General features: G+C 35.1%; 1 non-coding gene across 1 annotated transcript; it reads right to left on the bottom strand.

Moving 5' to 3' along the window:
- Positions 1-298: 298 nt before the first annotated feature.
- Positions 299-405, bottom strand: LOC114028210. The gene has a single exon (XR_003567333.1). It is a non-coding gene; the product is annotated as a U6 spliceosomal RNA (small nuclear RNA).
- Positions 406-5,878: the final 5,473 nt, after the last annotated feature.

Below are 5,878 nucleotides of genomic sequence, written 5' to 3'. Positions count from 1 at the left end.
ACCATTACTTGAGTTTTAAACTCTTTGTTAAGGTAGGGATCTGCTTCCAGTGTGAACAAGCTTTGGGAGGTTTGTGCAGCTATTTTCAGAGATATTTCTAGGGACCTGTAAAATTACCATTCTTCCAAGATGGTATGATCAAGGGTGAGGTGTTTACTCCTTTCCTGGCCTATGCTCTGCTATAGCTATGAGTGACCACAAGCTCTCTTTTCTGCCTTGGAACTGTGAGGAGGATTCTCCACCGCCACCACAAGCTCCACCATGACAGTGTTCCTCCTCACTCCAGGATTGCCACCCAGAAAAAATGGAATGCTTCATGATTTTGTGTGCCATCCTTGCACATGGGCCATGCTAATCTTCTCTGTATCATTCCAATTTTAATATATGTGTTGCAAAAATAAGCACTATTTTTTGTTAGATGGCATAGTGTCTTATTCACCTGGTCTGGAAGCCTAATCTTTGATTCATCTTCATCTGCCACATGAGTTCTGTTGCCAAATTATCTAGATTCTTCCTCCAAAATGTAACATTTCCACTCCCACAGCTATCACCTATTCCAAGTTTCCATTACCTCTCACCTAAACTACTACAATGGTCACCTAACTGATATCCATGACTCAAAAATCTTCCATGCATCCTGTATAAAGCAGTCAAAATAATTCTCCTAAGTTACAGATCGTATCATGTGATTCACAAATTTTAAATCATTCACCGGCTCATAATTGCCTGCCCCATAGCATTATAGATAATTTATGAAATTCATAAATAATGCTTCAACCTATTTTTCTTCTTTTACTTCATTATACTCCTTTTCATACACCTGACACTGAAAACAAACTAGAATACTAGCACTTATTTGATCTTCTTCACTTACATGACTTCAAACAAACTGTTACGCAAAGCTAAGATACATCCTACTTTTTTCAAGAACCACCTTAAGTTCTACTTTTTCCCTCACAAATTACAAACAATAATAAAAAATCTTCATATTATCTATAAAACTTTGTCTAGAGACATTCTTGACACTTCCTTATTCCTGATCATATTTGACAATGTGTCATTTTTATTTCTCTCATCTCCTTTAATATTTAAGTTCCCTAAGGGCAATGACTGCATTGTTTTTCCTTTCCAACTTCCCACCCAATACCTAGCTCAGTGCCATGTTCAAAGGACTTTATGAGACATTTGTTGAATTACATAACAATGATTCAAATTGAATTAAAACACGGGACTGCAAAACATTAGATTTAGAGCTTAAAGGAACCTTGAAGGATATCTATTCTCATTTCTTCATCTTTCAGATAACATGTGAGGTCCAGAGAGGTTGTAACTTGCCCAAAGTTGCATATGTACTAAGTACCAGAGGTAAGATTCAAACTCAAGTACTTTGTATCTAAATCCAGCACCCTTTTCAAGGATTGCAAATTCCTTATTCTCTTAAGATCAGAAGAATTAAAGAATCTAAACTTAGAAGATACCACAGAATTAATCCAGTCCAACACAAACACAAACAATTCATGCAGCATCTCTAGTGACCACAGTCTCTACAAAGATCTTCAAGGGATGGAAACTCATTTCCTCCCAATACAACACATCTTACTTCTAGACAGTGTTAATTATTCAGAATTGTTTTCCCTTATACAGAACCTAAAGCTATTGTACCGAAACTCCCACCCATCGCTCAGACTTTTCCCTATTTATGTCAAGTCTCTCCCTTCTCCTATCTAACATCCACAATCTTTCCAATATAATCTTACAGATTTAGGAAGATATAATGCAATTTTTACTATATCTACTATTGACTAATTTTCTCAAAGTGTTTATCATATATATGTGTGTATATGTGTATATCTATGATATATGCATATATGTGTATATATGATGTATGCAGTCCACAAGTTTTTGCCCTCTCAAGTCACACCATCATGTGTGAGATAAGGAGTGGTGCATTTCTCCCAAGAATAGGGTCCAAGACCCTGTAAGGTAATATCACCTTACTGTTTTAAGAGTTGTGACAATATACAGATCTCTGAATATGCTCAGAATCTGATTCAAAGTTGTGGGATACCTTGTCCACCAATCCCTGCTCTCTTATTTCCATTCATATCAGCTGTATATTTCTAATATCTTAACCCTAATCTTTCATATTCCATGATGCCCTCTGGAACTACTTTTTATTGTTAGGAAACTGTCATTCTTATATCTGTATGCTGCTTCCCTAAATTTACTCTGAATACTCTGAATAATGAATTTCCTTGTATTAAACATACTATTCCCTTCCAAGAGAATTTAAGTTTCTTGAAGTTAGAGATTGTTTTGGTTTGACTTTCTATCCCCAGAGCCTGGAATAGTGACACAGTGGAAGTACTTAATGAGTGCTTTCTGAATTACATTGAATTGGTGCAGCTAACCAACTCTAAATTCTGACCCCCTAAACCTCTCACAAAAGGCATGGGAGTGGGAGTAGGTAGCAGATATGTTTGTGGTTGGATGGAAGGCTGGCCTTGAAAGGGGTACCATTGCAGAATTTCTCACCTTGGGACAGGCAAAAGAACAAGTGTTCTCTAACACATAGGCTGGGCAGAGAACTTCAAGACATATAAGTTGACTGGTTGGACTGAATGATAAGGATGCCAGCCTCATAGATGTGAGATACCCTCAACACAATAAATAAAATCTCTAAGCACCACTAATAGAAGGAGAGCTCTACATTAAATTTTATTTTTTCTCCTCTCTCCTTAAATATTGGAGTTGAATGTTAAGAAGAAACTGACTGCCTTATTAAGCTTCATTTCAATTCTCTTTATTAGCTTAGCCTGCACCATTGTTGTTTTTAATAAAGATTGTGCTGAAGATTCTGGACAAACAGTAACAAAAGTAATTACAGCCATAGTTAGCAGGTTTTGTTGAATTGGTAGAAGTTAAATCAAAGATTTTAGACTATGTTTTTAGGTGCTTTCTTAGAGTAAAAGCTACCTAATCAGAATATAGCAAAGAAGAGAGAATTCTTATTGTTAAGATTTGTAAAATTATTAGCAAAATTATTATAATGCCTGGAATTATAACCACCTCCAGCCTTTAAGAGTCTTAAAAAGTTATTGTCATTTACTCTGGAAGGTGGTCTCTGTTTAGCATTTGGAAAAGTAGTCCAAGTATCTTACCTGGCAGGAGGAAATAAAATTCTGAGATAAATCCTTCTGGCCCTGGGCTTTTTCCACATGATGTACTATTTATACTCTTTGTAAGCACCTCTAATAACCTGGTCAATTTACAGTTAATGAAGTTTATAGCTTGTGCTTAAGAAGATGAGGACTCTGCAGGGAGTGAGCCAGTTTCTCCTCATGTTATGTGTGATGATAGATAGATAGATAGATAGATAGATAGATATTTTTGAAGGCTGAGGATATTAATTACTTTTTCATAGATTATTGCTATTGGAGTTTTTTTTTTTTACTTTGAAATATACTTACTTTCTAATTTTATTTTAGATAGCCTATAAGCTCTATCCAGTAAGGGATATGATAATATTTCCCATTCAAAAATGAGAATTTATGATGAAAGTGTTTTGTAAGTATTATGCAGAGTTCAGCAGCTTGTAAATTCAACTACAATACTGAGCAGGATACAGAGGCAGAGGATATGTTCATATAATGTAACCCCAAGGAATAAAGAAATGCTCAGATCCTATCATAGCCCCTCCCTCTTCTCATGTCAGTATAAGGAGAAAAACTTCTTTTATTGAGAAGGTATATGGATACTTTATGGTCAAAATTCTATAAGAGTTACACAAGTTAGGCTCTCCTCTTAGAGAGGCAGTGTGTCCACTACTACATGTTAAAATTGTATTGTATTACAATTGTATTGTATATACAATGATGAATGTTTATTGAATCCATCAATGCCCTCATAATTCTTTTTTTTTCTAACATGGATATCCTCTTTATATATTTGTTCCAATCTAGCTGATTTTCCCATCTTCATTCTTTTTATTTCACTTCTATGTCTCTTTCAAACACAACTAGGACTCTTACTTAAGATAGCCCAAGTTCTCCAATGATTTCCTTGTAATGTGTAGAGAATTATAAGGAAACATCCAAAATGTATTCAGTGGCAAACTTATAGAAATCTATTGACATGACTTACATACGATGGGCAGGAATGGGTGGGTTTCAATCTATATTACTGGAGCAAACACCCCCAGTAATGAAATCACAGATCCATCAGAGTTTGGGAATAGTAAACGTTAATGTGTTCCTGTTTTCCTTAGTAATTGAATTAAGATTCTGTGAGCCTATGTGTGATTCGGTACCTTTTTATGGTCCTCATTTCCTTTTGATAGGCACATTTTGGTTTTTGAAATGTGTTCTTATGTTTGCTCACTTGATGGTTATTATTTAAATCTTAGAATTTTTAGGATATTTTGGTGACAAACAGGATTTTGAGATCATGACTGTAGTAGTAAAGAGAAGATATATAATAAATAAATAAATAAAGAAGTATTTATTAAACACCTAACATACACCAAGCATTGTGCAAAATGCTGGGAATACAAATATAATAATGTGAAAATCTTTACCTTTTACTAACTTATATCATGATACCAGAAGACAAAGCATGCAGAAATCAGTGGACAAGGAACAGTGTTTTATTCTTGGGGGTCACAGAGGTAGTAAGGGGAGGTATGGTGCAGTTGATTGTCAAGTGTGTGTGTCTGTGTGTGTGTATACTTGTGTGCATAACATGTTTATATGTGTATATATGTACATATGTATGTGTGTATGTATACATATAAATATTTTTTTTAATCAGGGCAGTTCATATCAAGAGAAAACTTCCATCAAGTCTGAAGGGTAGATACTGTTGCAGGAAGAAGAGCAGGGAAGAGCAGATACTAGGAACCTCAGGGACAATGGTTGAATAATACATATCCTCATAGTACATATGTAAGTACCTATTAGTCCATTCCATCTTCCAGCTTAAAGATCTAAGAAAGACCTTACAAGACAAATAACATATTTCTGGTAAACATATTCTAGCTAGAAAAAATATGATGCCTAAATATTAAGGTTTCAACTGGCTGTAAAGGAATAGTGTGAATAGGTTACCTTGATGGCCATTATGGGGATTCTACAAGTATGCAGGTTAAGTTCATCTTTGTAACTCAAAAAAAAAATTAAATTTGGTTTTCTTTCTTTCTTTTTAGTTTTCAACACTCACTTTTATAAGATTTTGAGTTCTAAATTTCCCTGCTCCTCAAGACGACACGCAATCTGATATAGGCTGTATATGTACAATCATATAAAAATCAGTCAGGTTGTGAAAGAACCATAACGAAGGGGAAAAACCACAAAAAAGAAAAAAAAAACGAACAAAGTAAACAATATGACATAGTCTTCATTCAGACTCCATTGTTCTTTTCCTGGATGTGGATAGCTTTTAACATCATGAATTTTTTGACTTGTTTTAGATCATTGCATTGCTGAGAAGAGCTAGGTCTATCAAAGTTAGTCATCGCATGATGTTTCTGTTACTGTGTACAATGCTGTCCTGGTTCTGCTCACTTCACTCAGCATCAGTTCATATAAATCTTTCCAGGCTTTTCTGACATCTGCCTGATCATCATTTCTTATGAAATAATAGTATTCCATTACATTCGTATACCACAACTTGTTCAGCCATTCCCCAATTGGTGGGCATCCCCTCAATTTCCAATTCTTTGCCACCTCAAAAAGAGCTACTATAAATATTTGTGTACATGTGAGTCCTTTTCCCCTTTTATGATCTCTTTGGGATATAGAACTAGTAGTACTATTGCTAGATCAAAGGGTATGCACAGTTTGGTTGCCCTTTGAGCATAGTTCCAAATTGCTCTCCAGAA

This window comes from Vombatus ursinus, unplaced genomic scaffold, assembly GCF_900497805.2.
Source record: "Vombatus ursinus unplaced genomic scaffold, bare-nosed wombat genome assembly UNPS02014872.1, whole genome shotgun sequence".
NCBI classification, from domain to species: Eukaryota; Metazoa; Chordata; class Mammalia; order Diprotodontia; family Vombatidae; genus Vombatus; species Vombatus ursinus.
The sequence above is the reverse complement of the archived record's forward strand: the minus strand, read 5'-3'. Positions and strand labels throughout refer to the sequence as shown.